This window comes from Macrotis lagotis, chromosome 6, assembly GCF_037893015.1.
Source record: "Macrotis lagotis isolate mMagLag1 chromosome 6, bilby.v1.9.chrom.fasta, whole genome shotgun sequence".
Taxonomy (NCBI): domain Eukaryota; kingdom Metazoa; phylum Chordata; class Mammalia; order Peramelemorphia; family Peramelidae; genus Macrotis; species Macrotis lagotis.
Window position 1 is genome coordinate 13,841,295 of NC_133663.1, and position 25,313 is coordinate 13,866,607.

Sequence of the window (25,313 nt, forward strand, 5' to 3'; positions counted from 1 at the left end):
TCCATGGGTTGATTTTTATAACATTCTATACTCTATCCAAACCAAAAACCTCCTTTTCCCCTCAACTCACACTCTATAGCCCTCTGGTGAGCCTGTGCCCAGTCTGCTCCCCATCCTTACCTTCACCTCATGAAATTCTCATCTTCCTTCAAGAGCCACCTCTTTCAAGAAGCCTTGCTTGATTTTCTTAGATGCTGAAGCTCTACCACACCCACAACCATGTAATTACCTTGAAATTATTTTGTATGTGTTTTGTATTGTCTCACCTGTGGTCTAAGGACTTGTTACTTCCTCACCCAAGAAAAACTCCTTGAAGTCATTATTTTAACCTTGTGCCTTAACATCAAGCATAGTGCTCTAACTCATAGCAGGCATCTATAAATCCTTGTTAAATAAAAATTAATTAACATTTTAGACAAAATAACTAAAGGGCAAGAATGTTATCATATACTCAGTGGAGGGAGGACTCAGATTAATGAAGTCATAGGTTTGTATTCCTAGCCAATTGGTTCAACCTTCTCCTCTCCCAGTCTCCCTGGTCCCCAGAGCTATGAAGGCCAACAAACTGACAGCTTTTGGGGCATCTAGGTGGTGCAGAGGATAGAGCACCAGCCCAAGAGTCAGGAAGACCTGAGTTCAAATCCAACCTCAGACACTTAATAATTACCTAGCTGTGTGACCTTGGACAAATCACTTAACCCCATTGTCTTGCAAAAATGAAAAAAAATTGACAGCTTGCATTAGAATTTTAGCTTTCTTGCATCCTACAGCTTTCTAAGGCTCAAAGAGACAATATATTCAAGGACACACAATCAGTGACTAAAAAGGAGACAGAGAAAGGGAAAAGAAGAAGGAAGATGTGAATAATCCAGAAATTAAGAGAGCGACTCCCTAATGATCAAGAAGATATTGCTTATGCAAATGTAGATATTATAGTTTAATACCAAAAAATACAAAAGTTATACTGTTTCTCTGACTCAAGCATTTTTTTCTCGAAATTTTGCATATTTTTCAATATTTTAATCTAAAATATTGAACTGCTGCTGGGCCCAGGAAGAGCTAGATTAATAGTCCTCTCTCTTTTCATTAAACATATAGTCTAGACCAGGTTCAGCTCTGCTCTCTCACAATAATGTTAGATTCCCTTTTCCCACAATCTTTGGTTAATTATCCACCTAGGAAGACCAGAAAAAAACTCTAAGTTTTGGATCATGTCTTGGATTTTTTCCAAAAGGGAGAGTGGGAAGGTCCTCACAATTTGATGTGAACTAGATATGGGACAGGTATTAATTTCTCATATACAAATACTAAAAAATATGAAAAACCAAAAAACTTCCAAAATTCAACTATTACTGATTGCCATGATTTAAGCAATCAATAACTTATAAATGTTATTTCAGTCAGCCAAGAGGTTGAGTCATCAACACTAGAACATGAAGCAAATTTGAGACAATCAAATAGACATTCTACATTTAACCTTGACTCTGCACTGTCTAAATAATTTGTGATCCATGTCTTCCCTCACAGCAAGGGTAAGATTCTACCCATCTTCATGCTAATGAAGAGATTCACCAACGAAGAGATTCTCCTCACCACCTGTCTATTAATAATCCCATTACATAACTCACTAGGTTTCCAACAAGTTTGAAAATATCCATTTTGAGAATTATTCTCCAATCTACTTATCCATCACAAATCTGTCAGTTGACCTCCAGTGACACATCTCCAACCACTTAATGGAGATTTCAAATTATATATCCCAGAGACATCCTAACCTCATCATGTCAAAATTTAAAATTATTGTCTTTCCCTTCTTTCTCACTTCCCTGGTCCATAATCTGATGTTATCCCTTATAAAAGATATATAAAGAAAAACACTATTTATATCCTGATAAATAGAAGTATGTATGGAATAATTTTGCATATACACAATTGGATATTGGTAGTCATTTCTGGGACAGAGGGAAAGAGAAAAAAAGAAAATTTACAAGAAGACTATAATATATTTAAAAGCAATAGTAAATTGTACTTAATAGGCTTTCATGTGCAATCATCTTTTTTATTATAATATGTTATAGAAATGCTTGTTTATTCCATAAATTAAAAATAAATTGGGGGTGGCTAAGTGGCCCAGTGGATAGAGCACCAGCCCTGAAGTCAGGAGGACCTGAGTTCAAATGCAGCCTCAGATGTTTAATAATTATCTAGCTGTGTGGCCTTGGGCAAACCACTTAACCCTATTGCCTTGCAAAAACCAAATAAATAAATAATGAATGAATGAATAGATAGATAGATAGATAGATAGATAGATAGATAGATAGATAGAAGAACATAGCATAGTCTTCCAAGAAAGAGATAATCTCTTCTTGAATTAAGGATTTGTTTCTTCTAATTCTAGATTCCTCAATAGGCTAAACAGTGATATATTTGCTCCTACTCTCTGTAAAACATAAAGACTCTTCAAGAAAATATCCTTTCTTTCAATTCAAGGCGTATCAGAACATTAACTCTGATATCTCATTTACAGGTGATGGAAAGAGAGCTGGCTCTCACAAGAGGATGTGGATTCAAATTCTACCTCAGATGCTTCATGGATGTGGCATATTGAATAGGTTAATTTAGCTCCCTGTCTTAGGTGACTCTGAAATCCCTCCCAACCCTAGATCTAGGACCCATCTCATGAACCATGGACCAAGGGATTGTGCTTTTCCGTCCTAAAATATGACCTGAAATAGCTTCTCCTTGAGTCTACAAATTGTGGAGGAAGCAGGGTGCTCACAGGAAAATGATGTCAATGCTCCCCCCCCACACACACACACCACATTCTTGGAAAAAAGAATATTCTATTCTGTGTGTTTTTAAGAAAACGTAATTAATGAATAAAGCACCAGCCCTGGAGTCAGGAGGACTTGAGTTCAAATCTGAGCTCAGACACTTAATAATTACCTAGCTGTGACCTTGGACAAGTCACATAACTCCATTGCCTTGCAAAAACCAAAAACGAAAAGAAAACTTAAATGACTAAATCACCTTATGGGTGATCTTTCTGGAAATGCTTAGCGGTAGCTCCCAAAGCTAGAAAAATAAGCCTGAAGAACATATCACCTTCTTCAGAAACCCATTTGAGGCCCCTTTTACAACACAAGTGTTCTGGGCAAAATCACCCATCTCTAGATGAGCCAGGAGCATCAGCTATGTAATGTCATTGTGGCTTCCAACCTGGAATGGCTGGGAGGCTCAAGAAAAAAAATCTGAGTGTTGTTTTAAAGTGATTTTTTTGAACTAAGGAGATTTTGGTTTGGCTCCATGACTAAGTTATGCAAAACAGCTTTTCGCCATTTTGAGTCATTAAAAGGGTGTTTTCCTGCAAAGTCCTACTTGTCTATGGGAAACACAGCTGCTCAGCATCTGGCAAAAGGCAGAAATCACCTAGCAGGCAGAAGTGCTGCTCTTCAGGATGAGCAAAGCTACAACCATGTTCTACAACAGCCCAACTTATTATGTTCTTAAAATGAAGTTCCTGGTTTCCTTCATTGCAAAACGAAAACAGAAAATCAAATTTTATCTTCTTGGGGTCCATTAACTTGGAGATAATAATACAAGTATCTCTCACTTTTCTCCTTTTCTGGTTCTCTGACTCTGTTTGTTTCTCTTTTTGTGTCTCCTCTCTCTTTCTTCAAATCTGTCTCTATTTCTGGGTTTCTTTCTCTGTCTGCCTTTCTATCTCTGTCTCTGTCTCTCAATCTCTACAGTACTTAACCTTGTCTATCTTTCCTTGATACTTGGAATGTACTCCTTCCTCACCTCCATCCTCAGAATCCTCATCCTCCTTCCAGACTCATGGTACTGCATGCACACACATATACGTATGTGTATGTAAATTTATGTTTGTATGTGTTGTATGTAGATATAATCTAGACCATAAACACATGTATATTTATGAGTTGTATATTTCTGTGTTGTATATGTAGATATAATCTCCTAGACCATTCATATACATGTATATGTTCACACATGTATCCTTCCATTAAAATGTTTGTTCATCATGTGTCAGGATTTTTTTCCTTCCTTGTATTTGTGTATGTAGCACCTAAAATGATGTTGAATAAATGATCAATTAAGCCCCAGTTTCCTTATATTTAAAATGGGGAGAGTGGCCTCTAGGACCTCTAAGGTCCCTTCTAGCTCTAGGTTTAGGACCCTTTACTATCCCTAACCTTAACCATAACCTACCATCTCCTGAAGTCCCAGTTTACAGATCCACGCTACCAACTTGCTCCATTTCCATATGATATTAATAAGCAAGTGACCACTTACCAAGTCCATCAGGGTTTCACTGTTTGTTTGTTTGTTTGTTTGTTTGTTTTTACCAAAATAAGAGCAGTTCGGTGGAGAACAGAACACTGACCTTGGCATCAGGAAGACAGGAGTTTGTATCCAGATTGAGATACTTGACAATAACTAGCTGTGTGACCTTGGGTAAGTCACTTCACCCCTGATTGTCTCCCATGTAGGGTCATCTCCAGTCATCCTGGCCACTGGACCTGGATGGCTCTGAGAGAGGCTGGGGACTTCTGCACAGCTCTCCTCACTCAAATCCACTTCATGGGCTTGTCATGGCATCACCTCCCTGATGTCATGGTCTTCTTCAAAAACAAAGGACATACGTCATCACCAAAAATAAAAATCCAGCTTTGCATTCATTAATACCGCCCCCCTCCCTTCCCTATGTCTTACCTAAGAGGAAACAAGTAATTAAACCCTCATCCAGAATTTTGGCCACATAACCAATGTAGAAAAGAGAGCAGGTGCTTCCTCCACACATTTAGGCCTGCCTGGGCCTTCTCTCCTTGAAGTCAATCTATTCTGACCCAAACAATATAGCAGCTCAGATGTAGCCCGCCTTTCCATTCTGCTAACACAAACTCAAGTCAAGCTTAATGGCCAAGACAGGGCCATGGCAGCATCAGATACCCCGCTCAACCTTGGATGCTGTTCCTATCCAGAATGGATTCCCCTGCTGGCACTTTAACTAAGCAGAGAACGAATAGGGAGGTGAGGGGGAGTGTCTGGGGGAGTGAAGCTCAGACACTAATTTTCTTGAATTAGACTCGATTTTCCTTTGCCAAGCAACCAGTTGTTTATTTGAATTCTGACTGAATCCAATGCACAGTGTCTGGCCCACAGTAGATCTTATTAATGCTAAAGCTTCCAGTTCCATTTCAGTGTTCAGATAATTCCATCCTACAGCTCTCAGTTTCCATCTGTAAAATGAAAAAGTAGAATTAAATGATCTCAGAGCTAATTATTGTTCATTGAAATTATATTTGGGCAGGTAGGAGGCACAATAGATAGGGTGCCTGACCTGGAGTCCCGAAGACCCACCTTCATAAGTTTAAATTTGTCCTCAAACTCTTTACTAGGTGTGTGATGCTGGGCAAGTCACTGGAATCTATTTGCCTCAGTTTCCTTATCTGTAAAAATGAGCTGGAGAAAGAAATGCCAAACCATTCCAGTATCTCTATCGAGTAAAACCCAAATGGGGTAATGAAGAGTCAGACACAACTGAAAAAAATGACTGAATAATAACAGGAGTGGGAGGGGATAATCTGCCAATCAACACTTTTTCCTGTCTTTTATTTCAGAGGACAACACCAGACTTCTGAATGATGGATTCCTGAAATAAAATTTGTGACGGAAAATGAAATCCATGACTTTGGAACACTAACTCCTTGGATCACAGATCCACCCAGGGTCAACATAAGGGACAAAACCCTTTTATCTTATAAGACACTTCTTTAAAACCCAACATCCCAAATCCTTTGTACATCGATAATGCTCCAGTTTCCACAGACTGGAGGCATGTGATGGCTCTCAATCAGAGTGGTCTAAATTTTTTCTTGGTTTTCTGTTAGCTAGATCATTTCACAAATGATCTTTCTTCTTAATACAAAGAAAATATACTGATCTTTTTTTCCCTTTTCTTTGGCTCCCTATCTGGGAGGAGTGCTGAGACTAAATAAATCATTATGCATTCTCCAACATGCTTCTCTTGTGACAGGCTTTCAAAAAAGAATTAGGAAGCTTGAATATTAAATGCCAACAATCCATGACTGGGAGAAGGTCAGCTTCAAGGATAACGGCGTTGTTGAATTAAGGACTCTGTTACTTGAGTATAAAAACTATCCTGACAATACAGCTTTATTATCATTGTGTTTCTAATTTACAAAGAAAGCTATGTCCCATGGTAAATTCTTTTTCTTCTAAGCAAAGGTATATTTATTCCTCAACTTTCATAACAAAAAAGGGACTGAATCCAACATCAATGGCTTTTTGAATTTAGAAAGAATGCAATCATTTATTTTTTTAAATGCAATCATTTGTAAAGGATATCAAATGAAGGATGTATAGAAATTACTGCAAAACATATAATCTGAATGTATGATGATAGAACCAAAAATGGAATTTATGTACCACTCTGAGGAAGGGTAGTATTGTGAAAGGGAACAAAAAATCCAGGCTTGTATCTCAGTGCCTCCACTACCAAATTCTGATTTCATATCAATTAAGATCTCTAAGCCTCAGTATTTGCATCTGTATACTGGGGGCTGTATTTGTCCTCCTTAGATCGGATCAGAAAAATCTATGTGAATATGTATGTGATGGAACACTACTATTCTGTAAGAAATCATAAGGGATGGGATTTCAGAAAAGCCTGGAAAGACCTGCATGAACTGATGCTGAGTGAGATGAGTAGATCCAGAAGAAAGTTGGACATCCTAACAGCAACATGGGGGTGATGATCAACCTTAATAGACTTCCATCATTCCATCAGTGCAATAATCAGGGACAATTTTAGGGGACCTGTGATGGAGAAGGAACTGTGGTGCCTAAATGAAGACCAGAGTTATTATCTTCAATTTTTAAAAGTTCAATAACATGTAATTTTGCTATCTTTAATGTTTTCTTCCTTCCTATTGGATCTGATTCCTCTGTCACAACAAATTCATTACGATCTATGCTTATCATAGATGCAAATGTAAAGTCTATATCAGATTGCCTTCTGTTAGAGGGAAGGGAGAAAAATTGTAAACCTCAAAACCTCACCAAAAAACATTGGTAGAAACTACCATTGTATGCAATTAGACAAACAAATAAAACATTTATATAATAATAAAAAAAGAAAATATATGTGAAAACCTCTTGCAAATTGTAAAATGCAAGACATATATATATATATATACTGAACTATTAATTTTATTAATTAATTTTAATTGTTTTAATTAAACCAACATGCAACATAGCATAATAAATAAAGAGCTGACCTCAGAATCTAACACATGCCATATGACCCTGGACAAGCAGTGCCTCCATTGCCTTCCTAAATGTCCAAGATGCAGGATAGGTGTAGACTTGCATCAGTAGAGGAATTTTCTGTTGCTAAAAATCCCTACCTACATGAAAATCCTAACTCTGGGTTTCTTTGTGGTTTTTTTAATAGCTATTTAACTACCTTAAAATTTAACATGAATAACTGAAAGTATTAGGAATCAATCTAACCTGAATATACATTCCATATTTGTTAGCCTCCCTGAGAATCTAGGGAAGATGATAAATTGATTAGTTTATCTTTACTTTATTCACAAATATCCCTCAAACATAATTGGTTTCTTGGGATAATCTTTGGCTCCTCCCTCTCTCCAGGCCCACAGCCAATCAGTTGCCAAAGGTTGATGACCCTGCCTACAACATTGTTCATCCCCTTGGCTCCATTCACCCAGGCTATTTCCTTTTTTGGACCTTTATCACCTCTTCCCATGACTATTGCTCCCTTCTCCAATCCATCCTCAACAGGACTACAAACACAGATCTGACCATGTCACTTCACTACCTCAAACTTTCAAACACCTTAGAGAACCTAGGAAAAAAAGGGGAAAATCTTTGGTCTGGCATTTAAAGCCCTTCAGAATTTATTTCCTAACAACTTTCCTATATTGTTCCTATAAAGTTTTTACTATATATGATTTTTCTTCATGTGCTTCCTTTCTAGTCAATATAGTGGCATGGCTACCTATTCCCTCTACTTAACACTCTATCCCCTAGTCCCAGGTCATTGCCCTTTCTGCAATGTTCATCTTCCTCCCTCATGCCTCAAAGACTCCTTCACTGCCTTCAAAGAATTCTGCTTTTACTGCATCCTAAATGAGGCTTCTCCTAACCTTTGGTATTAACTTCTGCTTATTTTATGTCTTCTTGCCTCTGTAAGAGGACCATAAACTTGTTGAGAGTGCTGTGAAACTGAAAATTTGTCTATAAAATAGTTTGACTGATTTCTTTTTTCACCCAACTGACTAGTAGTCTATCTATTTTGATGATTATATGAAAACAGGTGGGAGATTAAAAGACCTGGAGGAAGATGTCAAATAAACTTCATTCCTCTCTGTCACTCCTCCCGTACACCCAATCTGCAGCCAAGTCGGGTCAACTCTACCTCCCTATTGTCTCCTTCATCTCCTTGCTTCTCTCCTCTCCACAGCCAACTCCCTAATTAAATATTTCTTCATCTTTTTCATGATTTCCTTTAATCTTCTGTTGCCTCTCTACACAGATGCCAGTGATATTCCTGTAGAATAACTCTGACCAGGTCACGTACTGCTCATAAATGTCAGTGGTTTCCTTTTGCCAATCTGCCAATACCAGATCAGATTCAAACTCCTTTTATTTCTCCTTTAATGACATAGCTCTAAGCTACATTTCTATCCTTCCTTCACTCCCTTTCATTTTCTTTATGGACCAACCAAATTGACTTATCTGCTTTTCCTCCCATATCTCCTATCTCCATGCCTTATGACTTCTGTCTGGATTTCACTCTTCACCTTTGCATCTTGGAAAACCAGATCTCCTTTGAAACTTAGGTAAAAAATGAGCACTTCTGTATGACTTTTCGTGATCTTGTAGCTGTTTAGGCCACTCATCACTGTCATTTCAATAAAAAAAATCATCCCACATTTATTCTGGATATATTTTCTCTAGTTAAATACATGTACAGAATACCTTTCCCAATGGAATATAACTTCCTTGAGAGGCATTTTTGTTCCTAAAACCTAGAACAAAACTTTGCAAATAACAGGTAATTAATAAATGCTTGACAATTGATTGGTTGAGTCTTTAAGGAGAATCAATTGAAAGATGCAGACTAGAGAATTCATGATTGTTTTGCTATACCTCAGTAAGACAGACATCAATGAGATCACAGCTCACTAGGATGATGGAAACAATACTATAAATTCAGAGCAAAAAGGGACATTTAAAAAAATCATCTAACTTTAATTCATTTTACAGGAAATGAGACCTCAAAAGGTTGAGTTGCCCATGCTAACTCACATTAGAGCCTTGCTCTTCATATCCTAGTCTCTTTCCCAGTTATTTCCTCAGTCACAGTTCTAATAAACTGAGCATTTGTTTTGTTGCAATAGTTACAGTAAAAAAAAGAATCACATAGAGATTGTTGCTCCTTCTGTGGCTCAATACCCTAATCACCATTGATTTCTATCTCAATGAAACTGAAAACACTTAATAAAATCATAGGTCAGAGACCTAAAATTTTGTCCATACAAAAACTTTCTCCATCAACACAGTTAATTGCATTGTCTTAGGTAGGAGCTTGAGACTTAAAGGATTAAGTAATTTTTTCCACTGGTCACACACCCTATAAGTGTTAGAGGTAGCCTTGAACCCCAAACTTCCCAATTCCATCTTTAAACTCTATGTTGGGGCGGCTAGGTGGTGCAGTGGATAGAGCACCAGCCCTGGAGTCAGGAGTACCTGAGTTCAAATCTGGCCTCAGGCCTCAAACACTTAATAATTACCTAGCTGTGTGGCCTTGGGCAAGCTAACTCAACCCTATTTGCCTTGCAAAAATCTAAAAACAAAACAAAACAAACAAAAAAACCTCTATGTACCCTGCCATACAGTTTTCCCTTAGTTCATGGACTATAACCATATTCGCAGATATCCTCAAACAATTCAATGAATCTGAGATTCATTTGGATCTTCCCTCTGGCAACAAAGATAAATTCTTATCTGTGAGATTCTTATCCATGTCCTTTCATAGATTTGCCATTGGAGGAGTCCACTTAAGGTGTTAGGGAACCTTCTTGGTTTTACAAAGGAATGCTTAGGTCATCTACCTTCATCCCTCACCCTTTCCATGGGATCATTCCATCTGTTTTTTTCAAATATATATGTAGCTAGGTGGATATTAGTGTTATATCTTTTAGCGATATTAGATAATTATATCTTTTCTAGCATATAGACTTTTCTAGCATATGTATGTATATATTTAAGATGTATATGTTTCCTGAAGACATCCTCCATTCCTCTTCTTCTTGAAGTTTCTCAATTATTATGTGTCATAGCTTGCTCCCTACCATATACTTTTACATTGCCCTCTGCATGATATTCATCTTCAGTTTTTCTGAGATTATTATGCTCCATGTCTTAGAATTCTATAATACTGGTCTGTCAAAAATATTGACTTTAAAAAGATATCTTGATTCTGGTAAAAACATTAAAGTCATCATCAAAGTGGCTGTGCAATTTTCTGAAAGCAATTGAACTCTGCTCTCTCTCCTATTACTTCTGAACTAACTCTGTATTTGAATGAAATATCCCAAAGGTGCTGATAAGCAAGCTGTATAATTTATTTATCTTGTTGCAGGTCATAGTATGAGAAACAGATTTTTTTTAATCACTTCACCTTTCACATGTGAAGTATAACCAAATTCCTTGGAGTCATTAGAAATCTTTTACCAAAGTTCTAAATGTTTTGGAACTTATTGAAACTAAACTAATGTTATTCACAAACAGAGCAGCCCTAACTTCACCATCTGCAAGAAAATATTTTTCATTTTGGACTCTATCCTGGATCTTCTCTAATATCACTTAAAACACCTCCAGTAAACATACATCTCTCTGTTTCTGGTCAAAAGACCACTGAACAAAATTATTCTTGACATTTGGTCTTTTTAAGTTTTAATTTTTAATTTAAGGCAATGGGGTTAAGTGATTTATCCAAGGTCACACAGCTAGGTAGTTATTAAGTGTCTGAGGTTGGATATGAGCTCAGGTCCTCCTGATTTCAGGACTGGTGGTCTATCCACTATGCCACCTAGCTGCCCCTGTAACTTAAAAGGAAATATTGATCCATGGATGAATGGTCAGAAGAGAGCCTGTGCCTGTGGGGGGGGTGGAAGGGGAGAGAGAGAGAGAGAGAGAGAGAGAGAGAGAGAGAGAGAGAGAGAGAGAGAGAGAGAGAGAGAGAGAGAGAGAGAGAGTTCTTTCCTACCAAATAAAATGCTTTTAAAAAATAATAAACCAAAAATAAGCATGAAAGAATCTTGTATTCTCTATATTTTTCAGGCACTTCTGTAACTGTTCTGGTGAAAGTTGCCCAAGAAATAATTTGCACACTTAAAAGAAAATTTGAAGAAATAGAGCAATTTGTATCATTAAAGATTAGCATAATTAAAAATGGATGAAGTTTTCATTCATTCATTTTTTTCTGGAAATATTTATTGAACAGATGCTCTGTGCAAGACACTAATTGGGCTGGACCAATGAGGGAGGGAAAAAGATGATAATTACAAAGATTTGATTTTTTGGCTTTTTCAGAGTCCTTTGACATAGAAGAGCAATGAGCGCCATTCATCATCACACATCGCACATCAACCATCATCAGGTGGTTTAGCTCCCCACCTATGTTGTGATGAATAGATGGGTGATAGCAATGAATTAATTGTCATTTAACCCTTAACAACTCATGCATCCAAATCATCCATGGGATTTTCAGCTCTATTTGGGATTGTTTTTATGCACACGTTAGTTTTCAAATCTGGATGGAAATAACTGCAAGCTAGAACAAACTAATAATTTTGATTGATGAAAGACATTTGAGTAAATGCCGTTGTGTGGATGGTCCCAAGAGAACTGAACGAAGAGAAGAGAAATCTGACAATGACACTCAAAATATCTTGTGAGCTTCAGCATATATGTTGTTTGGAATTCTAATTTATCACCTTTCAAAACCAATTTTAACCATTCATTTTTTTTCCTCCTTGAATGTTCTTAGAAAATGTACTGCCTATAACTTACAGAAATACTTTGCAAAATCATTATATTGATTAACATAATGTTTGGAAAATCAAACTGCAACTTTCAATGGAATTGATCTACTCTGTACAAGAAGAAAGAAGAAGCATGCAAGAGTGATGTCAGTTAAATCTTTTCATTTCTAAATTGATATTATCAGTAGACTTTATCTATGAAGCCAAAATGATTATCAAATGTGAGAATTACCAAAGATTGCAAGTTCTATCAGTGCCAAAGTGAATCAGAGAATTATCATCATTTGAAAAAGAAACTAATCACCCCCTCAAAATGTAATCAAGCAATTTATATGGTTTATGATTGGAAATTTGGGAAAGTAGAAGGTGTATCCTTGTTTCTGATGGAGTTGGGGTAAAAGAATAGATGGTCTGGTTGCTTTGAATGATGATTCCTTTTGGATGTGAAGACTGCATATAGCACATCCTTTTGAACAAACTAGATTGTCCAGAAATATATTGATGATTTGGAGTTTCCCTCAGACTAATCCCCCGTTCCCTCCATTGACTTCTGCGGTTACTATCTCACAGAGACAAATCACTGTAGACATAAAAAAATAGTCATGGAAAATTGCTCTCAAGTGTGCTCGTTTTTAACTGACTTTTTTCATCTTAGTGGCTAATCACAGACATAAAATCTTTGCAAGGCATTATGGATAATGTGGACATCCTCACTGGACAAGTACCTACATCATATTCCATTCTTTAAAAAAGCCAAAATGATATTTTGCAGCAAATTTGCAGAGTGCAAGATACTTACCAACATTGCCTCAAACCTATCTGGGGTTTGAAATGAAGGGAAAATGTGAGCACAGAAGCCAAGGGCTCACATTAAAATGGATGGGGAGTTTGAATGGAAAAGGGATGGGCTTTGTAAAAGGATTTAAACCATTTTCAGTGATGAAATGCAATGTCCTGTAATGGGGGGAAGGACTGTTTCATTTTTCTTCTTTTTATTACCAGTATCTAAGACAGTAAGTATTTTTGATTGAGCAAAAAAAATCACAAAATAAGGAAGAAACCTTAGAGGCCATTTACTACAGTTCATGAAAGACAATAAAAACAAGAATAAAACAAACAAAAAACCAACTACTACAACCAAGTATTCGTTCAGACTTTGTTGGAAGACTCTTACAAGAGAAACCATTCCTTTTTGAGGCAATTGATTTCAGTTTTGGATAGTTATCATTGTTTTGTTTTTTGTTTATTTGGAAGGTCAACTATTTAAGGACCCGTGATGGGTCACTATTTCAGACTGGGACTTTCAGGGACCACCAACTATGGTAGATCTGAATCCCTTGGATAAGTGTGGAGCTTTTCTCATCTCACTGAGACCTTTGTAACAAAAGATGTTCTAGGGGCGATCAGGTGGTATAGTGGTTAGAACACCACCCTGGAATAAGGAGGAACTGAGTTCAAATCTACCTTAGCTGTGTGACCTTGACAAGTCACTTAACCTCATTGCCTTGCAAAACAAACAAAAAATAAATAAAAGGTGTTCCAAATCCTGTAGTTGAGTGTGCAGCTATTAAATAAACTATCAAGTCCCCTACTGTATTCTCTTGTCTTCTTTTCCACATCAAAGCAATGTTCCTGAAAAACCAAACTACTTCAGAAACCGTACTAGGTCTCTGACTCTTTCACTTCTGGCATTTATATTCTTCCCTCTAATGTTCTGACTTTCTCCAATATCCACTTGAAATGTCTCCAAATAATGGTGAATCTGATCCTGATCATGTCATGCCCTATAGGGAAATATTGACCACTCTTAACTTCTCAGCTGAAGGAGAATCCCCACAAATTCTGCACCCTGCCTAACTGATGATAGATTGGCTCATTTCAATATCATGCTATTCCTCATCCTTCCTAGTGATCAATGTGTCTGAAAATGCTTTATGAAGTTAGATACTGAATAATGTTTTCAACCATTGTATGTATGTGTTTTTTTTAAATACACAGCTGTAATATAGACTTTGTCAATGGGTGGAAAAAGACATATTTGAGTCAGTGGTTGTATGGCCCCAATCTCATTCCTCTTACCCATTCTCATGGCTGCTTGACAAGAACTTATCCATTTGCATTTCGGAATGATTTTCTAAAAGTGTAATTGGGAAGCTTTAGGAGTATCCACAAAATGGTCCACAGGAAGTAGAAGGTTAGAGGAATCTATGACTGTTGTCCTTATTCTGCCAAGTTATTTTAGCTATAACCATATTATAACTGATAGTCTTGCATTCAGAAGTAATCAGTCATTTATTAAATATAAATAATAACATTTTAGTATGTTATTTTGATTGGGTAGGAATAGTAATGTTAAAAGGAAAAGAAAAACTCTCTTTCTTATTTCCCTCCTGCTCAAAAAAAATTGGTTCCATGAGATGCATTCCTGGTCCCTTTCTTAGCGTTCATTTGATTAGATGCTCCTGGTATTTTTCATTCCAAAATAATGTTTAGAAATTTTAAAAATAGACATTCAAAAGATAATCTTCAATTTATAATCAAAACATTTATTAGCAATAGAATGAATGAAGAACAAAACTCAAATATTTAATAAATTGGACTCTGAAGAATACCATGTCTTTGCTTATTGAAACTACTAGATGAATCACTTTCATCACTGTTTTCTTATTAAATCAATACATATCAGTAATCATATTCACCCAAGAGAATGAGGCCCTGTGAAGCAGAGAAAGGAAGTATATTCTTCCCAAAGAAGCAAACCAAAAATTAGTCACTTTAAAATAGTCAGAGTCATATGATTTATTTAAAATTTTGTTTCATATGAAATTCTAAGATCAACATCCTCCAAATTTCCAGATTTCTTTAGATCTTAGTGACTAGGAAAGAGCTGTCCAAAGCAAGTAGATAATTCAATCCTTTCTTCCCTTTTCTGAGTGTCTTCAGATCATTTTTAGCTAATTGTCTAGTCTAAAAGATATTAGGCTATGGCATATATCTGTCTCTTTCCATATATACCACAGATAATGATTCTAAGAATTTGAACTCCACCTTTCTTTCATTGGGACCGGTGTATGATATGACTAACAGAAATTTGGATATATGACTAGAACCAGGCAATACTATTATATAAGTGACGTTGGCTTTTTCTGCCCTCCCACCATCCTTTCTCTCATTCACTGTCCCCTTTTTCCTAAATTTCAACCTTCTCCCAAGTACTCATCTTGGGTTCCTCCCATGTTACTAGTGCTCTCAACTAATTATCAATAATGACCTCATTTGTTATTCCCTCCCACAAGGGTACTTGCAAAGAAAAGATTGAGGCTTAAAGGATTCTGTTGTGTTTGTTTTTTTTTCCTTTCTTGTTACATTTCTTTTCCCCCAACTTATTAAGGAAGTCTGGAAGACTAAAAAATTGTAAGGTCCAAAGGGTGTTGGATGACATAATTTCTGGCACCTTAACCAAAGGTCCTGCCAAAGTCCCTCCAATCACAGCAGTTTAGCAGACCATTGCTAATTCCTTAGATCACTAAATTTTAGAACCTAAAGGGACCTTAGAGATGATGAATTCAATCCCTTGTTTTTATAAGTCCAACCACAAACATCAGGGAACTGAGACTCACAATAATGATTAAACTTCCCTAAGTTCACCCAGCTACCCAAGAGTAAAACTGACCATCCATGGAACTAGAAATGGCTCCAGTGAGGACATTGAATGGAAGGAACTCAGTTGGAAGTTATAGATGGACTGGGTCAAGGGGTGTTTTGACCACTGAAGATGAATATAGACAAATCTATTTTCTTTATTTCTTTATCCACAAGGATCTCAGACCCATAAGTCCTACAATATGGCTCTTTGACTCCCATAAAAAGGGGAAAACTCCTCTACTGGGGATTGAAGATAGTGATCATGAATTTGCTACTGGAATTTTTTTCCCTTGAGCTTGCACATTCTAAAGAATTATCAGAAGGGGCGGCTAGGTGGTGTAGTGGATAAAGCACTGGCCTTGGAGTCAGGAGTACCTGGGTTCAAATCCGGTCTCAGACCCTTAATAATTACCTAGCTGTGTGGCCTTGGGCAAGCCACTTAACCCCATTTGCCTTGCAAAAAAACAAAAAAACAAAAACAAGAATTATCAGAAACGGGACTTTGTATTTCTGTCCATCTGTTTTCTCTGCCCTAGACTGATAACCCCCAGTAAATCTTTCCACATCTATTTGTGATCATTCAAAATGTTAGGTAACTGGGAATTAGCAGGGTCTGGTGGTTAGATGTCAATGATATTTGAAGAGCTGGTGCATTGGGGGTATCATGTGGCAGTGTGGAATCTGAGGACATGGGTGAAAATTTGAGGTAGACTACTCACTACCTAGGTGAAGTTGGGGGCACTCTTTTCTCTCTGTTGGCCTCTGGTTTCTTATTTGTAAAATGAGAGAAGTTTTCTCAACTCTCTGCCCACTCTTCATGTCTGGTCCCTTGACCTCCCTTAGCATCCGGATCAACTGCTCTCCTTTCTAGCAAGGCCTGGGGCTGAACTGTCATTTTCCAGTTGCAGCTTCAGGCTGCCTTAGATTTCTGAGACCAGAATTGGTTTTTAAAAGAAACCAGTCAGGGGTGGCTAGGTGGCACAGTGGATAAAGCATTGGCCCTGGAGTCAGGAGTACCTGAGTTCAAATCCGACCTCAGACACTTAATAAATTACCTTACCTAGTTGTGTGGCCTTGGGCAAGCCACTTAACTCTATTTGCCTTGCAAAAACCTAAAAGTAAAAATAAACCAGTCAATGACATCTGTGACGATTAGATGGCCCCACTGGGAAGTTACTGACAGCTCAGGTGGCTGAAGAGGAGATCATTCAACAAAACTGATGACATCCCTTCCCTTCATCTCCTCTAGGAACAAGGTGGTTTACCTCCATTCACTCACCTCCTGGTGGATCAGACTTGGCAAGTTGCAATTGGGATGGCATTAGACTTTGCTGCCCTGAAGAATGAATACATTATATATTATATTTACCTGGACGCTTAGCTGTGGGTAAGCGTAAGGGTGGAAACTATGAAGAGAGAAATGTTTGGACCCTTACAGAAAGATTTGAATTCAAATGTGATATTTCCTAGCTGTTTGACCTTAGGCAAGTCATTGCTTTTCTCACCTGTAAAATGAGTAGACTCTGATAGCCCTTCAAGATCTACGATCCAATTAACTATGGTTAATCCATCTTTCCTCTCAGCTCCCTAGAAAAAAATTAATTATCTCTATGTATTCTCTTTCCTCTAGAAAAAAAAAAACCTGTTGAACTCTGTATAAGTTGAACAGCTGTATGAAAGTATTGAGAAACTTCTTTGAACCATCACTTCCTAAATTTGTCATTGCATACCCCAAATTTCTCCATGGTTTCCAAGAATGAGCACATTTGGCTTCTCTAGGGCAAAACCATTGATTATGGCTGGCTCAACTTTTTTTCTCCTATCCCTGCTTTTCTACAAAATCAAGTTGCAGCTCCTAATTTGCTAGTAGTCATTTAATCACTTAGCAATTATTAATTAGACTAATATATGCTAGGAACTAGGGCTAAAAAGAAAGGCAAAAACAGCCCTCACTCTGAAAAAGCTCAGAGTCTAACAGGGAAGACAGCAAATAACTAACTACATCTAAACAAGACATCTAATTGGGAGTAATCTTGGAGGGATGACACTAAGATTAAGAAGGTCTAGAAAAGACTTCTTGTAGAAAGGAGGTTTTCAAATGGGTCTTGAAGGAAGCCCGAGAAGTCTGGAGGCCAGACACTTGAGACAATATTCAGAGTTGGAAAGACATGTAGAAGGAAGAGCAGGAAACTGATGTCATTGGATTGTTGAACGTCTAGTGAAAGTAAGAAGCCAAGAGATTGAGAAGGGAAAAGGGAGCCAGATCATGGAAAAGCTTTGAAAAACAGATGATTTCTATTTGATCCTGAAATTGATGGGCAGCCTAGAGATGATTAAATGAAGAGAGCAGTCCTGATCTTTAGGCAGATCTGTGCTTTGCGACAGGACTTAACCAAGGATTGCAATGCCCTCTGGACATTCAGTCCAGTGCCCATGCTAAGGAGCTTCTAGGGCAAAGTTGGCTGCTCAGAAGTCTATATGAATGAAACCAGGAGAAAGAGAAGGTGGCGTGATGATGCCAGAAGCCTTTCCCCTTACATATCAACCTGGAGCTACTTGAATGTGCCTATTTGGTATCTGCCATGCTTGTAGAGATCCCATACTTGGCAGCTCATGAAAGTGATGCTCAGAGGTTCATGATCAGTAAACAGTTCCATCACCAGTTAAGAGTAGGTAAGTGGTAACCCTTGCTTGGTCAATGAGTCAATGAGGGAATATGTAGAAGTTTCTAAAGCCATGAAGGTGGATGACTGGAAGATTTGCCCTAGTTTTATCATTAATGAGAAGATGAGTGGAAAAATCTAGAATAATCAGTAAAATGATCATGAATGAAGTGCTTGTGGTCTCTCTGGACCAGTCAACACAGACTGTGGTGATGTACCACACTGAAACCTCTGTCCAGTAGAGTCTGGTCTGAAACTGGCAGAAAAATTGGGCAGCTTGGTAGAAAATAATGAGCATGTCTTTGACCACAAGCAAGGTACCAATGGAGGCTATTTTAGAGATGAGAAAGATGGCTCTCAAAAAACTGAAGGAGACGACATGCGTTGGGGAGGCTACCGCCAACAGCAGTCATGGCTTCCTTCTAACCACCTCAGGACAGGCAGAATAATTAAACTGAAATGTAACTTCCAAAAAACAATGTCCTCCATGGTTCCCTATTGCTTGAATGCTCCATTATGAACCCATCAGCCATTCAGTCTCCAAAATCCCTTCATACCCTTTATATTTCAGCAAAATTGACCTTCTCAGCGATCCTTGAACTTCTTACTCTCCCAGTTCTGGACCTCCTTGATCAGACCCTATTCTTCTGAGAAAAAAAAAATATCAGTTGGGATGGCCAGAAGACATGACCTCCTTACCTCTGCCTCCTAAAATGGTCATCATCTTCCTTCAAGCCCAAGCTCAGGGGCCACCTCATAAACAGAGGTTCCCCTGAGTCCCCTCCCCCTTCCAAGTTGGGAGAACTATTTCCATCCTCAAATTACCTTGTATCAGTTTAGATGTGGTATGCCCCAAGAAAGAGATAAGCTCCTTGCTGGCAAGAATTGTTTGGATTGTGCACTCATATCTTCAGGGTTTAGCACAGTATCTTGTGTATAGCAGGCACTAAATAAAAAACTAATTAATTAAAATGAATTCCTACTTCTAACCCCTTATAATGGCAGCTCACATTCATATAGTATTTGTTCATATGATGGAAATCCCTGGATGGTAGGGATGGCTTTGACGTTTTTATTTTTTATTTTTCTTAATCCTCTGAGATAAGCCAAATGCCAGAAGCATAGTTAATACCTAACGAATGTTTGTGGATTGATTGATTATAATTACAAAACACTGGAACTAAAATATTTAGATCCCAGTCAGCCTTGCTCCACCTCCCACTAGAGTCATGATAGCAATAGACCTAGATCTTCCCACGAGCTTCAGTCTCTCTATCTACTTCCCTCCCACCCCAATCCATTGTACATACTGTAGCCAGGCTTATCCTATTAAAACACTTTCAGAGACACACACACACACACACACACCCTACACTGTTGAAGGACCTTAAAAATCTTAAATGCTCTTTTATTCTTGGATGCATTGGCATCTAAGCCCTCCATATTCTGACTCCATTTTCCCTTCCCTGTTATATCTACTCTCATCGTATCCTACTTCACTTTCTCAACCTTGTACGTCACGCTGACTTCAAATTCTTGACTTCTCACGCCTTACTCTCTCCCTTCAGTGTCCTTCTACCTCCTTCCCAATTACAAAAATTGCATATTCCTTGGGATCCAGGTGGCCCCAAAGTCTTCTCTAAGACCTCACAGAGTCCCCTCTCTTCCTTGACTTTTATTGATATCATCCATGGTTCTAACCAGACAAATGGTGCATTGTTTCATATTTCTCCTCATACCAACACCAATGGACACCTCCAAGTATCCTCCAAAGAAAAGAGTCAATAAGTCACCATTACAAACATTGGTGAGATCCCTTGGGGTGAGTTCATGATATGAACAGACATGGATGGATTATGATCTTCAGCCTTGATGGGAACATCCCCAGGGAGGATATCATAGATTCAGTACCCCTTTGTTGTAGATAAAAATTACACTGCACATTTATATTCCTTATCACCAAACACTTATGGATTTGGTAAGGCTTCAGAAAATGTGGATGAATAGATAAATGGATAGGTGGATAGAAAGACAGACAGATATTCATAATAATTCAAAGTCAAATTAAAGTAACAGTTTCCCTACTAACTTTGGTTTTAGAATGAGATTTCAGTCCTGGAAAAACTACTTTATTCCTTTCTCTAACAACAAGTTACAATTTCATTACTTAAAAAAAAAGCAGAAAATCTATTTTCATTTCAGTTTAAAGTGATGGTTGTCCAGACTCTCCTCCAAAGTCCTCCAAAGATCTGCATTCTAGATGGCAGTGAGATAAGAGTCTTGATTCTTCATCTGTTCCAGGAGAATATAAACTCTTAGTATCCTACAAGAGAATATAAACGTATCCCCAAAAGTTTGGCCACTAACCACAATTTGTCTGCCATCAATCCATGGTCTTCATCTTGGAAGACTAGGCAAACTTCCAGGGGTGTATGGAGCTTAAATTAGAAACCTCCTCTTAGTTTCTCTCTTCTTCATCCATGGTTAATCTCCTCCCATGGAGTGTCTCCTCCTGGCTCAAATCCCAAACCATCCTTTCTAATCTGAACCTAAAGTTCCTCCTCTGCTGGCTTTTGCTTCTTTCCTCTCTCCTTTTCCACTGGAGTATTATGCTCAAATATGCATAGTCTAGAAACCAACTGGAATAGCAATTACCAAGTATGAACTCAGGGCCATAATTAAAATATTGCTAAATGGCCTTTTGCCTTGGAATATAAAAGTCCCCCACTGCTCTTCTCCCTTCTCTCCTGGCATGCTAAGCCTTTCTTTTGTTCTTTCTTTTCTTGTTTATTTTTCCTTTTTTTTTTCTTTTTGGTACCCAGTTTCCTTTCAAGCTAGCAGTTAAATGTGAAGGAAAAATATCTCTGCTAGCTAGCCTGGCTCGTTTCAAACAGATGTTTTTTAATCCTTCAATTCCTACAAAAACATACAGAAGATTAGATGAGCAGCAGCTTTGACGCAGATTATATTATTCTACTGTCCTTAGGAGAGAAAATAAACAGACCATCTTAGCTTCTAAACAGCTACCAGAACATTGGGAATACAAACTTTTTCACCCCAAAGGAATTAAAACAGATACATTTTGGCTTTGCCATTCTTTTCTGGAGCCAGATTTGGTGGATCAAATTAGTCAAAAAAATCAAGGTAGATTGAGGATGTAGACTTAACCAAAGAGAAAGCTCTGTGTGTGTGTGTGTGTGTGTGTGTGTGTGTGTGTGTGTCTGTGTCTGTGTGTGTGTGTGTGTGTGTGTGTGTGTGTGTGTGTGTGTGTGTGTGTGTGTCTACCATCTTTTCCTTTGCCATCTGGGTTTTACTGAACTTTTACTTGAGGGACTATACTTATGGAGCCAGAATTCTCAATAAAATGAGAAAGCAATTACCAAGAAATCAGAGGTAGGTACTTAAGCTGTCTTTAAAATTTCATTCCATTTTATGTCAACCTGGTCCCACTCTGAGCAAAATACTCCATAATTGGGCTTAGCTACAGTAGAAATGAAGAAAAAAACGCCCTGCCTTAGTCAATCAGTGTTAAAGCAACATTAATCAAGTCCAATCCTTTTTTTCTAAGAAGCTCCTTCATACTCCCACATGGAGACCCAGGTGAGACCACATTAGAAATATTGACAACTCGTGGCTGGTTAAAGGTGATGCACATGGAGTATCAATTCCTACTACCACAGACTCCAAGCGAAAAGGGATCTAAGGGTTCTCTGGTCCAAAACCTCCTCCCCATTTTATACTTTGGTAGGTGACAGAATAAGAATTTTAACTTAGATCTTTGACTCCAAATTCAACACCCTTTCTATTCTATTATCTTGAAATAATGAACTATGGAATGAGGAGGAACTAATCCCATATCTTGACTCATCCAAGTAGGACAAAGAAGCTACTCCAAAGAGGACTTTCAGATTTGCCCTTCCAGCTGCACTCCACTAGGTAGATACAGTGACCCACGCCTGGGTAGAATCCAACAGAAGGAGGTTTGATGAGCCTTGAGGGCCTGGGAGGACTGGGGTAGAGGTAGGGGTGGGAGGGGTTTTGTGGTAACAAGAAATTGTCCAGAGAATTTGAAGGATCGATGACTCAGAAAGTCTGAGTCCATATAGGAACCAACCATCTGAGCAAAGGAGCCACTCATCTATCACCACTGTCGCAGGTCAAAGTGATCTTGGTGGAAACTCCATAAAGGGAGAAAAGGATTCTGGGGGACGGGCACCACTCATAACCCTCTCAGCTCCACGGTGTATAGAGATAGATAAAGAGATAGAGATGTAGAGAGGTATAGAGATAGAGATCAAGATAGATATAGAGATACATAGAGATAGAGATATATATAGATATAGATGAGATAGAGAAATAGAGATACAGGGATAGAGACATAGAGAGCTAGAGATAGGGATATAGAGATATATATAGAGATATATAGATATAGATGAGATAAAGAGAAATAGAGATAGAGAAAGAGATATATAGATAGAGAGATAGATAGAGAAAGAGAGAGATAAAGATATAGAGATACAGATAGAGATGTAGAGATAGAGATAGCAATATATAGAGATAGAGATAGAGATAGATATATAGAGATATATAGAGATAGAGATAGATATATAGAGATATATAGAGATAGAGATAATAGAGATAAAGAGATAGAGATATATAGATAAAGAAATATGTAGATATAGCTGGAGATAGAGATAGATAGAGATAGATAGATATAGATGAGATAGAGATATAGAGAGAGATGTAGAGAAAGAGATAGAAATATAAAGATATATAGAGATAGAGATAACTATGGATATGCATGTATACTCACAAGTATGCACACACATAGGTGGGTTTATAAATGAATACCCATTTAACCATGCAGAGATAGACATATTGACATTATATACACATATTCCTATATAATCTATATATGTATGTATATATAAATATATTCCTCTATTTATATATGTATATAAATCTATCTATGATTGCATATATATACATAAATGCATATCTGTTTTAGACATGCAATCCATACATTGTTTGTGAGTGTATGTCTACACACACACATGGCTGCCTCAGTATCTTTGTGCTCTAAGACTCTACACCAGTTCTTGGGCAGTTCCCTCTATGCCTGGAGGAAAGACTATTGCTACTTTGGGGAATGTCTTGTGAGCGTCCTTCTTCCTGCACCTTCTCATAGAATCATCCCTCTGATATCATGGTCTTCTCTGCAAAGGACAAACAAACATTCATAGTGTTTCATGAATTCTAATGTGGCTATAGAATTGACATCACATTGTTTGCCTTCTCAAAGGATGTGAGAGAGGGAAAGAATTTGGAACCTAAAATTTCTGAATTTAAACATCAATTTTTAAAAAATATAATTGAGAAATATTTAATGAAATAGAAATAGATATATGAATACATATATGATTTCAAAAGCTAATGTATGTCAACTGCTTGATGAATATAGGAGATCCCAGCAGATAGGAATATAGGAATAATCCTCTCAAGGTTACCTCTAGAATCCTAAGGGAAGAGTCAGTCCCACTCTGTATCCAGTCTCCTAATGGGAGTTGGAACTAAGATGGGAGAGTGAGGTCTTGGGTGGGGGGGGGGGGGTTACTATAGTATAAAACATCTACATCATGAATTGATGCTGAGTGAGACGAGCAGAGCCAGAAGAACGCTGTACACCCTAACAGCAACATGGGGGCAATGACCAACCTTGATGGACTTGCTCATTCCACCAGTGCAACAATCAGGGACAATTTGGGGCTGTCTGTGATGGAGAATACCATCTGTATCCAGAGAAAGAGATGTGGAGTTTGAACAAAGACCAAGGGCTATTACCTTTAATTTAGAAAAAAAATAACCTGCTATCTTATTGTCCGATCTTGCCATCTCTTATACTTTATGTTTCTTCCTTAAGGATATGATTTCTCTCTCATCACATTCAATTTGGATCAATGTACAACATGGGAACAATGGAAAGACTGACAAATTGCTTTCTGGGGGTGGGGTTGGGGGAGGGAAGTAAGATTGGGGGGGAATTGTAAAACTCAAAATAAATAAAATCTTTAATTAAAAAAATCTGCATCCATTGAGTAAATACTTTATAATACTTTATAGAGCAAATGTTCTATAAAGTCAAGCATAAAGTCACATTTCACTAACATTTGAAAGATAAATCTGGCTAAGTCCATTCAATAGTACCAAATGGTTGGATTTTTGTTGCTGTTTTTGCTTCTTAATGACTCTCTTGCTATTCCAGAAGGTATAGTTAAGGCAGAGGAGACCTGAGTTCCAATTTCATTTCTCTTCAGGAACCCATGGATTAGGCCCACAATCCTAGGTCTTGAGCTGTCAGCCTCAGAAGTCATCTTGCCCTATTTTCTTCATTTTCAAAATTAAGAAACTGGGGTGCAGTGAAGTCAAAAGATGACCAAGGTCACACAGGCAGCAAGAGTCAGAGGAAGGATTTGAATTTGGATCTTCTGACTCCACAACCAAGACTTTTCCAACGGTAACATATCAGTTCCCACCTTGGACACCAGCTGTCATGCCAAGGGCAAGTGTTTTTAATTTCCACATCTATAAAAGGAAGAGGTTGGATTAAATGAGTTCCCTTGTAACTGTAAAATTCTTTCTTTCTGTAGTATAAATATAGATTCTGGGGCTACTAGGTCAGAGAGAAATAGAACAGAAAATAAATTACGTTGATAGTCAGAATTGTGTTTGGTGACTGTCTACACTACTGAAATCCATCACCTTGATCAACTTTTATGAGTTTTCAGTTCCACGGATAACATATCAAATTGCTGACATCTTGGGGATAGGGAAGAGGAGAGAGGGAGGGGGAAAATCTGGAACTCAGAATTTTAAAACAGAA

The 25,313-nt window shown here is 37.8% G+C and overlaps 1 long non-coding RNA gene and 1 pseudogene across 1 annotated transcript; both read left to right on the plus strand.

Annotated features, from left to right (window-relative positions):
* Positions 1-2,533: 2,533 nt before the first annotated feature.
* LOC141491905 (uncharacterized) lies at positions 2,534-5,696 on the plus strand. Its single transcript, XR_012469799.1, has 3 exons — positions 2,534-2,612; positions 4,380-4,479; positions 5,646-5,696. It is a non-coding gene; the product is annotated as an uncharacterized LOC141491905 (long non-coding RNA).
* Positions 5,697-18,107: 12,411 nt separating this feature from the next.
* On the plus strand, positions 18,108-18,953 carry LOC141492083 (eukaryotic translation initiation factor 3 subunit C pseudogene; annotated as a pseudogene).
* Positions 18,954-25,313: the final 6,360 nt, after the last annotated feature.